This window comes from Podarcis gaigeae (genome assembly GCF_964106915.1).
Source record: "Podarcis gaigeae genome assembly, chromosome: 2".
NCBI classification, from domain to species: domain Eukaryota; kingdom Metazoa; phylum Chordata; class Lepidosauria; order Squamata; family Lacertidae; genus Podarcis; species Podarcis gaigeae.
Window position 1 is genome coordinate 103,768,258 of NC_139679.1, and position 17,457 is coordinate 103,785,714.

Sequence of the window (17,457 nt, forward strand, 5' to 3'; positions counted from 1 at the left end):
GACCCCATGGACCAGAGCACGCCAGGCACTTCTGTTTTCCACGGCCTCCCACAGTTTGGTCAAACTCATGCTGGTAGCTTCGAGAACACTGTCCAGCCATCTCATCCTCTGTCGTCCTCTTCTCCTTGTGCCCTCCATCTTTCCCAACATCAGGGTCTTTTCCAGGGAGGCTTCTCTTCTCATGAGGTGGCCAAAGTACTGGAGCCTCAGCTTCAGGATCTGTCCTTCCAGTGAGCACTCAGGGCTGATTTCCTTAAGAATGGATAGGTTTGTTCTTGCAGTCCATGGGACTCTCAAGAGTCTCCTCCAGCACCATAATTCAAAAGCATCAATTCTTTGGCGATCAACCTTCTTTATGGTCCAGCTCTCACTTCCATACATCACTACCGGGAAAACCATAGCTTTTACTATACGTACCTTTGTTGGCAAGGTGATGTCTCTACTTTTTAAGATGCTGTCTAGGTTTGTCATTGCTTTTGTCCCAAGAAGCAGGCGTCTTTTAATTTCGTGGCTGCTGTCACCCAGGGTGGCTTACATACATTAAAAATATAATACAATATATGAGCAACATAGCAGAGGAAAAATTAGATGGCAGGCATCGGTCTTTTCTACCACGCTGTCGGTGGACTTCCCCTCTCTTCCTTTATTTAATTTCAGTTGTCTCCATGGTCTTGCACCTCTATGTATATTTATGTTGTTCTTGCTGTGTGCTCCTCCTTATACCCTTCATTCTACAGGGACTAAATTTAAGATTGCCTTCCTCCTGCTCCCACCATATGACTAGAATGCCCTTCAGCCTGACCTACCTCTGTTTTTACACTCAAGTGAAATGTTAAAACAGCTTGACCCCCTCTTTCCTTGTGCATTGGCATATTTATTTTGTATGATAAAAAAAATCAAAGACAAGATGGCTTACAAATCAAAATATGAACCGCAACAGAAATTAAAAGAGCATTCCGAACAAAAAACCAAAACAAACTAAAAAGCTAGCCACAGAATGAGCATTGTAGAAACATCACCATAAAACAGCTTTGTTAGTTTTCTTACAATTTTGTGCAGCACTTTGCATCGTGTAAGCCTCGCTGATAAACAAAACAATACTACTGGGGAAAGTGGAAAGAGAGGCACCTGCCTGTGTCATCTCAATTGTCCAGTCATTCATCTCCAGGGGAAACACATGTCTAGGTATTTGCTGTTTGCTAGTGTCCAAACAGACAGTCACTTGCAGGACTTTCACATGACTAACACTGCAAAACAAATTTTGTTTTCCTAATGTTGAGTTCGCTTAGATCGTTGCACGCTCCAAGCTGTCTTCCCTCTTTGTTTGACTCTGCTCGATCTTGATCAGCTACCAGTTTTGCCATGGAAAAGCAGTTCCTGTGGAGGAGGAATCTGGCATATGTGAAGAGGGAAACTCTTATGGCACCTAGTCATTGTTTGCATCCTCCTACCTACAAAACCACCCATGCGTGGATGAGCAAGCCTCTGTTAGCCGAGCTCCATCAGCTCCATCTTCGCTGTCTAAGAATACAGATTGACAAAATAGCCCCATTACAGGTTCCTCAAAGTTACCTAACTTGCAATTATTATTTTTTTAACTCGCCTACTTTTTACCCATAAGAAGGGACCTTACTAAAGCAGACTACTAAAAAGATGTTGCAGATAGGCTAGAAACATGATAGGCTGGTGGCCTGAGGCATGAAATGCTGTCTGCCGCCTCTGATCGTTTGCTTAATTTCTATGCCAAATGTGCAGGACAGGACTTCACACCCAGAAACGCAATGGGCTGGCTCCAGAGTCACAGATTGCTCCATTCCTCTGCAGTCAAGCTTGGGGAAAGGGGCTTCCCTTCTTTTCTATCCAGGATGGAAGCCAAGCAGTTTGGCAAAAGAGGAACAAAGTACAGTCGTACCTCGGAAGTCAAACGCCTTGCGACTCAAACGTTTTGGTTCCCAAGCGCTGTAAACCTGGAAGTGAGTGTTGTTGTTTGCTGAACGTTCTTTGGAACCCGAATGTCTGACATGGCTTCTGCAGCCAATCGGAAGCTGGACCTTGGTTTCCGAACATTTGGGAAGTCGAACAGACTTTTGGAACGGATCTTGTTTGACTTCCGAGGTACCACTGTACTCTGCTTCATGTTCATGAGCCTGCTTGGCTATTGGCAAAACCTATTGGTGTTTCACAACTTTCTGTCTAGTTGCAGGACCTTAGTCAGACCTAGCAGAGTAAACACAGAATCCACAGAAGCAATTGGCGACTTGGCTGCAGACGAAGCAGGAGCCAGGAACTTGTAGTTAGGTGTTTATTGTATACAGGAACAGAACTATTTACAGGAACAGAACACAGATCTTTAGCTTGCTCTCTCATACACGACCCACAACTCCTTCACTGACACACGGAACTCTGAACACTGAACTCCTGAACTATGAACTCAAGAACTAACACATTCCAGTTAGTAGGCCATTAATTATCACTCCCTTGAGAGAGCTTGACCAATCAGGGAACTGTCTCCATGCCTCTGTTATCACCAGGCAGACTTACTCCTTCAGATTGCCTTCTGGCTGTCTGCCAAACCTTAATTGACTCTGTGTGAGTAGCTGCACGTACACAGATTCCCAACATTGGCTTCCCTCCTGGCTGTAGAGGGAGGGAAGACCCTTCCTCTGTGGCTAGGATGGAAACTGAGTGGGTTGATAAAGGAGAGACCCATTGTTCTGTGTCTCCTTTTGGCAGCGCTCACGCTTGCCTGGAGGGAATTCCATGCTTTTGTATGCCCCCTGTAAATCTCCATTGTGCTTTCAGTTTCATCTGTATGATAGGTTTTTTGTTTAAAGAAAAGTCTTGTAGAGGTTACTTTCAGTGAGACCCGTGGTCCCTTCTAACGCTACAATTCTATGATTTGCATGTATGCATGATTTCTTTTTAAATGGCCTTTATGTAGCCTGGAACTATGGCACAGGTAGAGGTGGTGGTGTTAATCTTTTACACCTGTGTCATTGCCCTGATGAAAATCCCTCCCAGCTGAAAGTGCTACTGATGATAGCAGCTTCTCTCATCAAGCAAATAGCTCCCAGATCAGGGTACTGATCTTTCTTGGCCTGATGGGTAAGTGCTCCTGCCCCCCTCCCCAATGCCATGCTGCTCTTCTAGAGCACGTACCCACACCACACATGTTAGAATATCAGTTTAAGATAGTTTGGCCACAGGCCATCTTGAAGACTTGGAGATTACAGTCATACCTCCGGTTGCGCATGTGATCTGTGCGAAAGGCACGTTCGCAACCTGCAGTGTTCGTAGCCTGAAGTGCCGTTTCTGCGCATGCGCGTGACACAATTTGGCACTTTGGCGCATGCGCGCGATGTCATTTTGTGTTTCTGCGTATGCGCGAGCTCCGAAACTCGGAAGTAACCCATTCCAGTACTTCTGGGTTCGACACGGTCCACAACCTGAAAACGCACAACCCGCATACCTTCGTGACCCGAGGTATGACTGTATAAGTATTTTAAATAAATTTCCCATTGAAGCCATGCTTTTCTTCTTCTCTCTTTTTCTCTGGATCTTCTGTTTTTGAAAAGTGAAATTCCAGATCTGTGACTGCATTGAGGATGCCCAACAGCAAATGTATGCTGCATCAATTTGACAATGTGCTTTTGGACTTGTAGAGAAATAGCTCAATACATGTTTGCCAGGGCATGCCAACAGGCTGCAGTTTGCTACACATGTCGCGGATATATTGTTTATTTAATATATAAGCATGCTGAGCAATGGAAGAAGGCATATAGCACTTTCCAAATGTATATCACGCATTCTTCTGAGTGAAAATTCCAGTGTGTATTTTTGGATAGGGAGAATTGTTGAAAACAAAGCAATAGGTGACTGAATGTGTTCAGTACAGTATTCTGCACCTCTAAGGGCGGCTAGGAAAGTGTTCGCGGCTGAAGGTTATAATGTAGACCTATGGTGTAGTATTTAATAAATTGTACTGATCAGCTGTTTACATCAAATTACCCTTGCTGTGAACAGATGCATGGTACGAATGTTGTATTCGGTACAAGAGTTTGCTTCTATCAAAACATAATGGAAACAAAACCTGTGAGATTAACTGGCACAGTTGGAGCAAATGTGTTTTTCCAAGTAAATCTTATCGGCATTACTTGCCTGTTTATTTTACAGAGTATGTTTCAGATATCCTTACATTGCATTTGTGCGTTGTTAGAAAATAATAATAATTCCGAGATGGGAGATTTGCTTGTTTGAAATGGCTTTTCTTGGAAATCTCTCCTATTGTTGCAAGTGTTTGTCGGTGGTGAAAGGTACAAATTTCTAATTGGGGGGAATAAGGTTTGGATTTTATTGACGATAATGTTTATCTTTATTTGCCAGGAGAATGTGGAAGGTTTAATTGCCCTGTGCAGCTGGGGTGGTGGTGGTGGTGGTGGAAAAGAACTCCGATAGCAGACGCAAGGAAGATGCCCGACGTCATGACCCACTAGGGAACTGTTTGGAGTGAAAAGCACTTGATATCGCTGGAGAAAACCTATGGAATCTGCCACTCATGTTGGCATTACCATTCCTGCAATCCTTGGGCTCACGGGAGGATTCTTCTAACACTTGTCACAGTTTGATTTTGAACCTAGATATGAAGCTAATAGTTTCTAACGGTTTTTCAAGTGCCACTGAATCAAATTACTGAAGTAGAAAGGAACGGTTGACATTCTGCTTTAAAGTGACCGTAAGTTTGACCCAGTTCTACTGCAGTGGTGTCATCACAATTGTATCTCATTGCTGTAGGTTCTCGGATGCTGACAGGCGGAACAAGTTGCTTTAGCTCGCAGTGCTCAGCTGTCATACAGAACAGCTTGCGGATCCTTACGTGAATGAAATGTGCAGGGAGTTCCTTCCTCTCTCTCTCTCCCTCTCTGTCTCCCCAGTGCTCACTTTCTAGGCTACCAGTGAAACTGTATGTGCGTGGAAGGCAAAATAGACAGGAGGAAGAGGAGGAAGAAGAAGAAGTGCATTTGAGAATTTTGTTTTGGCTTCAGGGATGCAAGTGTGTGCCTTTCTCCAGTAAGCTCGACGTTTTGTGAGGTTTAATAAAGAAGGCTTGGAGCTACCCAGGAAGCTCATTTGGGGAGAAGGACCTTGATTATTTTTACACTGTCTGAGCAGACAGATGAGACGCTGTCACCTTTTGTCTTGCTCTTGTTAGCGTCTCACACAGTTGAACAGAGGCCAAGGATGCTGACTTCTCATATTTATTGAATGATTGCCACATACTTGAAACGAGGACAGCAGAGATTCCCACACACCATGACACTAATTCATAAATAGATAGGAACAAAATAACTAGGCAATTATATATATATAATCTTTTTTATTGATTTTCAAAAATATAAACACACAACATAAAACAGTACAAAATCAAAATATCAAGATTACTCTGAATCTCCTTATTCTCCTCCATCCCTCCCTTCTTCAACTGCATATCAGTACTTCTCCAATTTTTCATCTTCCTAAGTTATCTAAACGTTCTGTTACATTAGAAGTGTATTTAAAGTAGGCAATTTTTATTTAAAGTGGCAGGATCAAATGCCAATTATGGAATGAAGCAAAATTAGAACCCGTTGTTCCAAAATTTGAATTCATCCAGATTGCATTATTTGGAAGCATTATTGATTTTTTAAAAGAATATATATATTTAAAGGAACAGCGATGAAAGCTCAGTGAAGAAATAAAAAAAGAACAACTTAGTAATATTTTTTTTAAAAAAACAAAACAACCCAAAGAAAATCAAACCACAAAGTGGTGGATAAAATCCAGAGAGGTTAGGGGCACAGTGCTGGCTTGTCTTTGTAGGAGTGCAGGTTGTATTCTTCTGCTAGAGGCCAAGCTGGCATACATGCCCTGTGCGGTTCTATCTGCAAGCTCTTAGCTAACCTACACAGTAAGAAGGAATCCAAGAGGCTAAGGCAGAATAAATGCGGAGGGGAGAAGGCAGACAGAGAAAAGGGATGGGGAACAGAAGGTGGTGTACAACTTAAGTTTCAGGACTAAATTAGGGCCATGATTTGCAACAGGCCTACTCTGAGTAAAAACGTGGATGAGTGCCACCTACAGACTGTAGCAACATTTTGTTTCCTATGATTTACCTTGAACTGCAAATTCCAGTAGCGATTACAGGTGTGAAGGCTGAGATTCTTGAGACTTGTAACTATAGAGCCCTTGAAGGATTCCATCCCTGAATGGTAAAACCACTTAAGATTGCAAACCACATTTTGGAAAGCCGCAGAATGCACCGACTTGGATTGCAAAGACCAATCTATGTTTATCCATTGTAGGCTAGGTCCTGATAATGGCAAACACAGTTGTTAGGGATCTCCTAAGAACCCTTAGCACCCTTAGCAAACTTCAGTTCCCAGGATTTTAAAAAAAGTGGTATGATACTGCTGTAAATGTATAGTGTGGATGGGGTCTTTGTTCCTCTGTCCTCTTCCTCCTCCTCCAGCTGCTCTGTTCTTTCCCTTTCCACTCAGTTTCCTCCCTCTGCTAGTTTTCCGAATTTCAAGCTGCCCCTCCCCATGCTTTAGGTTTCTTTTTTCTTTGGGTTTGTTCTTGTGCATTTTTTAAAGGGACATACAGTGGTACCTCAGGTTAAGTACTTAATTCGTTCCGGAGGTCCATACTTAACCTGAAACTGTTCTTAACCTGAAGCACCACTAATGAAGCGTATGTAACCTGACGTGTATGCAACCCTAGGTACCACTGTAGATTATGAAATGGTACCAAGGTCAAATTCTGCTGAGCAAGCACGATTGTGAACGAGATTGCAGGTGGATGGGTAAAAAGCATGATCATTCTGGCCCGGACTGGAAGCATTGCAGGTGGATTGTACTGTAAGTTACATGGAAGCACTATTCTCCTCCTATCCTTACGAAGCCAGTTGTCTTTTGTAAGCTCCTTTGGTTTGGGAAGGTTGTACTCTGAAAGCTCACAAGTGCTTTAAAGGAACATAATAAAAAATGTGCAATCATTTTTAAAACAGGAAGAAATGTACACAACAATAACTTCGTAAGAAAGCACAGGAAATGCTTAGAGGTACTTTGAAAATTAAATTTCTGTAAGCACAATTAATAGTTGTGCCTTCACAGAGGAGGCGGTGCTTTAGCATCCTCTGACAATTCTGGGTGGAGTGTGCGCAGGTTCATTTCTAGCCGTGTGGTGTGTGTGTGTGTGTTTTAAGAAAAAGGGCGGCTCTCGTAGTCATTCAAGTCATGACTTTGTTAGAGTATGAGAAGCCTTTAAAATCACTTAGTAGAATAAAACTCCCAAGTACTGTAACTGTCAGATTGCTTTATCTAATTTATGGAATGGAGGCAAAGGAATAAACAATAACACTCCATTTAGAGTTATTAGATTAGCCGTTATAGAAACCACAGAAAGTACATAAGCCTTTACTTTATGTTCACTTGAATTTGGCTATTAAGCTTTGATGGAACTTTCATTTAACCAAATGCCTTTGTTTACAACAATAAACTGGTTAACTCTGATTTCCCTCCTAAATTAAATATGGCAACATCAATATTTGCCTACCTCATTGGCCCTTAAGTTTGCGCAATCAGTTCAATTAGGGGGGGTCTGATTCTGCAGAGATTTATGCCTGCGTTCTTTACCACTAAGGAGGCTTCATGCCCATGAGAACTGCACAGTAGGTGCCACCCAAATCTTCAGCCTGCTGTTGATTTGCATCTTTTCTTCTTGTACTATTTAGCTCGGAGGTGGGGAACCTGGCGCTCCCAAGGTGCATTTGGACTCCCAAGTCCCCATTAGACCCAGCGACTGTGGCCAAAAGTCAAAGGTGACAAGAGCTGCTGGAAGCTCCCCATCCCTGATCTCATACAAGGCACTCCAGGCAGTTCATCATTTAATACAGTGATACAGACAGTGCAACAGACAATACAAATGGAAAAGGGGGGGTGGAATAAGGAAAGAGAAAAATAAGCTTTGTTAGAGAGTTCTGGGAGGGAAGGTACAGAATGGCAGCTAGCCCAAGCCTAGCCCTTTAACTGCCACTAAATGGAATGACGTGGAAATAAAAAAATCCGACATAGGGCTGTGGTTGCGGCACCAACAATGCCTGCATACACACCATACATTTTAGGCACTCCCTGAAAGAATCCTGGAAACTATTTTACCCGTAACAGAGCTGCAATTCCCAGCACCCTTAACAAACCACAGTGCCCAGGGTTCTGGTCTCTCTGTGTGTGCTTTAAACATATTGTTTGTATGCAGCCCCCATGCTTAGTTTTCAGTGGAATGTTGTTATACCCTAAATTAAAACAGAAACAACTTGTTGTCTTTGAAAATGAAGTTACAGCTTGATACTCGGTGAGAGGAACTGAGACCAAGCTGGTTTCAGACAACTGCAAGTGCTCTCACGAGTATGAAAGGGTCTGGTGCTTTGGCTTTGACTGGCAAACTTGCACAATGCTGTAGTGTAGAGGGATTCATGGAGAAACAAAAGAAGATCCTGATTGGTTTATGTTTATTTGGATGAGGTTGGGTGGCCATCTCTCACAGATGATTTAGTTGAGATTCCCACATCGCAGGGAAGTAGACTAGATGACACCTCAGGGACCCTACCAATTCTCCAATTCTATGATTCTTTTTCTTTTATAAACTGTCGCCTGGAGGAACCTAGACCCCCTGTAACTCATATGTCTTTTTGGCTTAGTTATTTAACTTAACATGCTTCTATTATTTTCTGCCTTACACATGTCATGACTGTGTTTTGCATGACTGTATCCGGTGGCCAAAACCCATTATTTGTTGTTTGCATTGTTTCACGTTATTCTGAATAAAAATTATATTATAAAAAAGGGAAGAAAATGAAGTTAAATTACTTTAACCCAGACTTGGCTGAGATGCTCTGGCTGCTTAATATTCAGAGTAAATCTGTTTTTATCTAGCTGCATTCATCTTCGAATCTGAAGGGCTTTGTGCATGCTTCCATAATCAAATAGAACAATAAGTCTGTGTGAAGGAGAGTGAATACGCTACAGAATGCAGGTAAATGCTCATAGATATTTTGATTTGAGACTTGGCCAGCACATCAGAGGATGCTCCAGTGAAAGGCATTCAATTTTTTATCTTAACGGGAACCAGATGAGACACAGCTCAAATTGAATATGCCACCCCTACTAAACTTGTATACAGCACTGCCACCAGCTGTCTTCAAAACACACATTAATTTCGTATTGCTCTGGAGCCCGCAAATACGGCTGTAGCAGAGTTATTTGTTATGAGAATTTGCTGGTGTGCAAACTCTACAGTACTCCAGAGTTTAAATCTTTTGCGTGTATATTGAAGATCCAGAGTTTAGCACAGAGTTTAGGGGTCATATTTTGAGTGCTTTAGGCTCCTGCAGGTCATGAGCCTAAGGCTGTGCTTCAGGATTTTCAGTGTTCTTCGTACTATCTCTTGGCTTTAGAAAAAATGGTGAACTCTACATTATTTCCCTTACTTCACATGTCGGTGATACTACCTCTTTCCACCTGAGAAAATCTTTGACTGGAAACAGGCATAAAAAGTCACCAAGTCACCTCTCTCATTTTTCTCTAGATGTAATATGCTACAAATATTATTCCACACCTTTTGTTCTTCCCTTCTTCCTTCCACTGACTCAGTATAGATAGGAGACCAAACCAGGATTTGCCCAAACCATAGTTAAGGGCCCACACCAGGGGTCAGCAAACCTTTTCAGCAGGGGGCCAGTCCACTGTCCCTCAGACCTTGTGGGGGGCCAGACTATATTTGTTTTTTTTGGGGGGGATGAACAAATTCCTATGCCCCACAAATAACCCAGAGATGCATTTTAATTAAAAGCACACATTCTACTCATGTAAAAACACGCTGATTCCCGGACCGTCCGCAGGCCAGATTGAGAAGGCGATTGGGCCACATCCGGTCCCCGGGCCTTAGTTTGCCTACTCATGGCCCACATTGTCGACTTGAGCTTTCAAATGTAGAGCAACCAAACAATGCTTCGTTGCTTGTTGTCTCTATTTTCTATCTGTTCATCATTGAGCTTCAAGTCCTGGTTGTGGGATTCCGATGGGGCTGTCTGGTTGGCAGGATGCTGGAATAGAAGCAAAGAGCGTTTTAAGGTAGCACAACCGGTTCATCCTCACTGGCTGCTGCACTGCCACAACAGTGTTGTGGGAACAGAGTGAGAGAGATGGGGACGACGACAAATTTTAGCATTGCACAGGGTGCCTCTGAGATTTGAGATCTGCCACTGGTAGATAGGTCGCTGTCTGACCAAGCAGACTTGGGTTACCTGAAAGATCCTGTCTCCCTTTATGAACCTGCCCACGCGCTAAGAAGGACGAGCACCTTCTTTCTGTTCCCTAAACATCAAAGGCATCATTGGTAGTGACACGAAAGACGGTCCTTTCTGTGTCTGCTTCCATACTGTAGAATTCCCTCCCAAGAGAGGTTAGATTGGCTAAGACCTTTGCCATCAGGCAGGCTTTGGGAAACCAATGTTGACCACTGGACTGCTATTATGGCATTAGGCATTTCAGTGCTGTCTGCAACCCCAGAGTTGTTCGTGACTGGACTTAACTGTCAGGGATCCTTTACCTTTACCTTTTACTAACTAGTTTGGTTTTACTACTTTGAAAGAAAGGCGGTATATAAGCATTAAATGAAAATGAATAAATAAATAAATAACCGTGGCTTCTGACGTAACAGCAAACCACAGCTGGCCCAAACCGGCTTCAAATCCAGGTTTGTCAACCGCTCAAAAACAAACCATGGCTTGTGAAGCTAGCAGGTTCAGGCATGCAAACCATTTTATAGTCCAACATCTGAATAATGGCAGATGCGATTAAGTAATTGTTCGCTTGCTCCTCTGGCCTTCAGATGTTCAGATGCATAAGTAATTCATGGCTACTATACAGACTGCTAAGAATGTTGCTCCCTTGTGCCTGCCTTTCGTACTTGGAGCGGTGAAATCAGTTAAGTCCTTTGATTTCATTGGGTCTACTCAGAGTACTATCACCCAAACAGCTACCACTTTTGTTACCTTAGAGCAGTGGCTTCATTTTGCAAACAAAGCTAAATGGCTGATTATGATGCAATGGTAAGAGTGAGAGAGGATTTGAGGCCCCAAAGTCATTATTATAATATACACTGTCCTTTATAGAGAAGCTTAAGCAAAAAAGAAACCTGTCTCTGCTTTGAGATACGAAGAAGGAGAGGCAGGGGTAACACTCCAGCTTTGGCTGTTCCTTGAAAAGTTGGATCTGGCCATGGTGACACATACTGTGGTTAACATCTGGCAGTGAAGGTGTTGCATGGGCAGCGGCTGCGCATGTCTTATACATACAGTGGTACCTCGGGTTACATACGCTTCAGGTTACATACGCTTCAGGTTACAGACTCCACTAACCCAGAAATAGCACCTCGGGTTAAGAACTTTGCTTCAGGATGAGAACAGAAATCGTGTGGCGGCAGCAGCAGGAGGCCCCATTAGCTAAAGTGGTGCTTCAGATTAAGAACAATTTCAGGTTAAGAACGGACCTCCAGAACGAATTAAGTACTTAACCTGAGGTACCACTGTATGTGGAATATTGGCACAAATCTACATAGGCATGGGCCTTTTCTCCAAACTTCCACCTGCCTATGTCTCATCTTCAGTATTGTCTGTCACTCTGATGATGGGATGAAAGAGTTGGAAAGTGGCAGTGAATGTTTCAAGTTCCCTTGTTTAGCACTATAAGCGTACAACTTACAGGCTTTGGGTTTTATTCCGCCCCCCAAAAAAGCACCAGTAGAAAGACTGAGCTCTGTTTTCCCAAAAACTCCTTCAGCTTGGACTTAGGTTAAAACGTGGCTACTAATTTATAGAGCAAATGTTCCCATTTAATTGGCAGGCAGCTCAATGCTTCCTCTTTTCCTCTCTTATCCTTTTGCAGCCTTGAAACATAGCAAAGAAGCGAAATCCATTGAGAATACTCTCTAAGGTAAGTGTGTTTATTACATTGCATTAGCAAACATTGCCGTGCCGCATTGATTTTTCTTTTATTCGGGGATTTAAGTACTCGGATTAATGACAGAGCAGACAGGACAACTTCTTTTACCCACACGGCTGTCCCCTCTTTGCACAAAATGCCACGCCGCAGTTAGAGGGAAAAGCGTAACAAAACGCGCTGATGTGCTGAGGATGGCCAAATTTCGGGTTGTTAGCTGACATGCGCTTTGTTCTCGGTGGCTGAGATATTACCGTGTAGCCGTGCGCGTGCTAAGATTAATGCTACAGAATAGAGAACAAAAGGGCCTGCATGAACTGGTATTGCTCTTGGTCAATAGCGGAATAAAGCTAGCTGGCAAAATAATGCATTTAAAGTGGGCTGCTGAGTGGCGTTTTAATCTGATTGTGTTTAATTTATTGTGATAGGCAATATCGGATAGCGAACAGCTCTGCAGAAAGGAAGGGGGGGGGGGGAGATTATTGCTTGCAAAGTCCTCCTGGCTTTGTAGCTGGTCATTAAGTACATAAAACTGATTTGTGGATAGATGCTGGAGTAGAAGCTCCTTCCCCTTATCTTATACCACACCCCGTGGCCTCGTTCGCACGCCATGGTAACCCATGGTTAATGGCTTAATCGGAGTGGGCCAATTTCACCTACTTCATGGCTCCCTACCAGTGAGTGGGAGCAGCAAACCATAATACTTGGCTTGTTTCACCCTAGACAATCCACGATCTGAAAGCCAAGGCTTGGTCTTGGCTTTCTGATTGTGCAGCTGCCTGTTACGTTGCCTGGAGCAAGCATTTGCATTTTAGTTTTTTGACTGCAATTTTATGATCTTTGCATCGGAATAAACCGGACCACTCGTTCAAGCTAACCTGTGCGCTCCGAATCGGGGAGATTCTTAGAGTTACCAATAGCGCAACAGCCCACTCATTACAAGCATGAGGAGTAACTTTCGTTGGAGGTGAGCTAAGGGTAGGCTGTCCTGCTGCTATACGTCTCTGCTCGGGAACACATTGCTGGATGTATTTTCTGAAATGGGAAGGAGTAAGCCACCAAAGGACAAATAAACAAATACCGGAGAACAGGGCCAGCTGAAGATACTTTGTTGCCTGCCCGAGGCAGTGCAGCAAATGGCAGCCCCTTCCCAATCAACGGGCGTCGTTCCAAAGGCTAGACAAGTAACTTTGGCATCTGAGGCAAACCCCCCACCTGAAAAAATATTCCAACCACCCCACATAGACTTCTCCTCTTCTCTGATAGAATGTATTCAAGTATTTTAAAGCAACTAACCATTTGCTTCCCATCCATGGCGTCAAAAATTAGTTACTTGAGACAGCCCCCTCACTTCGTCTAACAATAGGGCCGGCCCTGTCAGAAATGCAGCACTAAGTTGTATCTTTTGGGAAATTGGGGAAATGCAAAGCTATCAGAGTCCTTAAAACTGTTATGTAATGTGCAAGACACCTCCTTTTCATGGCAAAGGTCCTAAGAGCGGTCTAAAATATTCAGCTTGAGCAACAGTTCTTTGTTTCTGTGGTGAGCTTATTTCTTTTCGGTCTCCAAAGAGGTAAATGTTGGAATTGGGAACAGAGATAATTAAAGCAGCCTAAAACATAAATTGCAGATTTAGAAACTGAAGATTGTTACATTATGCAGTGATATGTGAGTTATTAGTCTTGGAATGCCATCAATTGTAAACTAGTGTGATCAACGACTGAAAACATTGGTTAAACAACAGATTTATGTAATAGACAGGAAGCAAATCCATGCTATGGTTTGTTCTGTGAGCAGTATTTATTTTTTCCCCCTAAGCATATTTGCATTTTATGGTTCACTAAATTGATTTTTTTAAAACAGTTTATATGTAGAGTCAGACTGCTCTATGGGCGGAAGCAAAAAAAGAACAGGTTGTAGTATGTTGGAAATGTTTCTAGAAAGAACACCTTTGGAGGAAGAAACAAGCACACCTGTACAGCAACAGCTGCTTATGTGCTTGGGCCCAATCCTTAGAGATGTGCAACTAGCTCTGAACAGCCAACATGTCTTAAACTTCCCTGTGTGTCTCAACACGTGGCAATTAAAGAAGTGTCATCTTAGCACGTCTGCCCAAAGATGTATGATTGTGCTCTTGACTTGGCTGGAAAACTCTTGCCAATCTATGAATTGATCGCCAATTACATTTCCCAGACATGTTTAATAATACAATAATAATAATGCAGCAAAGTGAGACTGATTGATCGAATAACAAGGCTGCAAATAGAGATGAAGGGCACCAGAGTTAATCTCACATCCTCGAGCACTTATTGATGGGGCAAAATATGCGAGCAAGTGAAACGGTATTTGGACAGAGTCTGTGGAGTGTAGTCAGAACACATGAACTCGTCAGCTTTGAAATTGGATTTTGAATTTCTTCCTTTCTGTTTATTTTATTAAAACATTTCTATATGTTCCTTCCCGGCTCAATGTGAGACACTTAAGGTGGTATGCAGCAGATCAAAAAAGCCAAAGATATAAAAATATACCACAGTAAGGGAGCAACCCTTTTCACAAGAAGCTGGCATGAAGCAAGTTGGTGTAAGTTAATTGGGAGTAAAGTCACACCAGACCCAAACCTCTTTCAGTGGTGAGGCTGCTGCTGCTGCTTTGCCAAAACCTGGCAGGAAGAAAACAAGAGGCCACGTCACATGACTGAGCAGAATGGGCTTCAGATTCAGCACTCTCCATGGTGCTGAAATAACCCTTTGGGGAGGATTTACACTGGACTTGCTTCAACCAGCTTCAGCTCAGCTGGTGGAGCCCTGGGATGAGCAAGTTACTCTGGCATTTCTTCAACTGAGCTGGGATCAAGGATTTAGCAGAGCCAGGAACCAGCTGGCTGAACCAGAGGCCCGCTGGCATCCTAAACTGTTCATCCCAGCAGATCTTGCCATGGGACTGCTTCCTTAATCTGGTACATCCTACGTGGGCTTGAATTAGCAACCCCGTGATACCTGTTTAGCCTGTAACTTGTATATAAATAGAGCATTAGAAATATTGTATCTGGTTTCCTGTTGTTGCTGCTGTTGTTGTCCCCCGCCCACTGCTTGGGAAAACTATCTCTCCTTAAAGTTGTACTTCATCCTGAGTACATTTTCTTTGACTGATTCATAGCATCCCCCGCCCGACTTTTGTTGTTGTTGTTGTTGTTGTAATGTGTTGCTTTTCCAGAATCCTTTGATAGTGATCTATCACCAATATATAGTTATGTGTTGATTAGTTAAGAGAGAGAGAGGGGGGTGGGGAGAAATCTTTAGAAACTGATGATCTTTTGCATTGGAATTGCATTTAGACAAATAATAGCTTGTCACTCGCATCTCCTGGCTTGTGCCTGAGTGAGTACATGCACTTTGGTTCATTATCTCCAAATTAGATTGTCTTGTAACCATTTTCTGAGTGCCTTCCCCCCTCCCCTTACTCTTTTCTGCTCCTTATATCCAGAAAGCAACTGCTACTGTATTGGTATTGCAGTTGCTAAATCTGGAACTGCGGCAGAAAGAGAGGCTGCGATCCAGAGGGTCCCTTATGTGGGTAGCACATCTGTTTGTGCCCCCTTGTTGCTGCCTCCTGCACCATATTCCCAACATTGTTTGGGAGAGTCAACTTGGGTGGGTGGTGATGGGGGACACAAGAGACTCAGTGGGGAAGAAACAGGCGATCCCCATTGTGGTAGCAGAGTTTTTTCTCTGGATTAAGCCTGATTAATAAACCCAGGCTTGGCCCTCCTGGCGTTTTGGACTACAATTCAAACTTCTGGAGGACACCGGGTTGGTGAAGACATTCAGAACAAGCCTTCTGCTAGTTCCCCAATTGTGAAACAAAAATATACATATGTTGTGCTGCTTCTGGATAATATTCAGACTTGGGCAATCCTTTCAGAAGAAGGAAATTTCATAGTTGCAGGGCACCTACCAGGAACACCCCTATGTAGTGTAGTAGTAGTAATAATAATAATAATAATAATAATAATAATAATAATAATAATTTATTATTTATACCCCGCCCATCTGGTTGAGTTTCCCCAGCTACTCTGGGCAGCTCCCAATCAAGTGTTAAAAATGATACAGCATTAAATATTAAAAACTTCCCTAAACAGGGAAGTTCCCTATTAAGAGTACACTCCCAATTAGGTTTAGGGAAGAAAGTTTATGCCTCATCTATGCTTCGTTTTTGAGCTGAGAGAACCATGCTGCATGGCAAACTGCTTTGGAAACCTGAGAGCAAAAGCAATTTATGAGAATACATTGAGGTCAGGTGCTATAAGGAGGCAAAGGCAATAATCAGGATTCCAGTGGGCTGGTACAGCGTCCGTAGCTCTAGGGATCCTGTTTTTTGCTTGATTTTTGATCACGCCGTATTCATAAAAGGCATGTGGTTGGCAGCCTGTAAATGCAGTAATCACAGGACTTAATGATTTCACACAAGATAACTGTTTGTTGAATAATTTTTGCTTGCTTTCAGCAAGCCACAAGTTGCATCTCCGCCTCAGTTTTGTTAAGGTCAGCTCAGGTCTGCTTTGCTTTCCCTGTTAAAATCCAAGGCAAGCGTGCCAAATTGCTTTGCCCCAGCTTAACCCTCACTCCATAAGAATCTTTTAAAATGCTACAAAAGGCAAGCTTATGTACACATCTACACACACACAAATGTGGGCGGGGGGGAACGCGGTGGCGGAGGAACCATACTTAATCTTTTATTTGTATTCAGAAATCAAACTATATAACAACCAGTTTTCTATGTTTAGAGACTTGAGCAATAAAATATGTATGCACCAACATCTATTTAAAGAAGCAGCACTTATTTTCTCAGTATGTGTGCTGATTACAAGTGTCTACTGAATCCATTCGGAATACTGCTCCAAAGACATGTGGTCAGATCAGGAAAGATGGCTTTGCACCAGTGTGGTTTAATTTCATAACACAGTGCTTTTTTCTGGGGGGGGGGGGGACAGACACGGGGGTATGCATACCCCTAAACATTTTGTGAATCTTTGTACTGTTGTCCATTTATTGTATTTATTTCCCCCGATTTGCAGTATAAAATGGTGTTTTTCTTGAGTAAAAATGTAAAGGTACCCCTGCCCATACGGGCCAGTCTTGACAGACTCTAGGGTTGTGCACTCATCTCACTCTATAGGCCGGGAGCCAGCGCTGTCCACAGACACTTCTGAGTCACGTGGCCAGCGTGACAAGCTGCATCTGGCGAGCCAGCGCAGCACACGGAACGCCGTTTACCTTCCCGCTGGTAAGCGGTCCCTATTTATCTACTTGCACCTGGGGGTGCTTTCGAACTGCTAGGTTGGCAGGCGCTGGGACCGAACGACGGGAGCGCACCCCGCCGCGGGGATTCGAACCGCCAACCATGCGATTGGCAAGTCCTAGGCGCT

General features: G+C 43.2%; 1 protein-coding gene across 2 annotated transcripts in view; it reads left to right on the plus strand.

The window, feature by feature from the left end:
• FHIT (fragile histidine triad diadenosine triphosphatase) overlaps positions 1-17,457 on the plus strand; it is a 1,048,842-nt gene that overhangs the window by 47,459 nt on the left and 983,926 nt on the right. For both annotated transcript variants that reach the window (XM_083725434.1, XM_083725437.1), the window contains exon 2: positions 11,979-12,026. The gene's annotated coding sequence lies outside the window, so the exon portion shown is untranslated. The remainder of the gene's footprint in view (positions 1-11,978; positions 12,027-17,457) is intronic.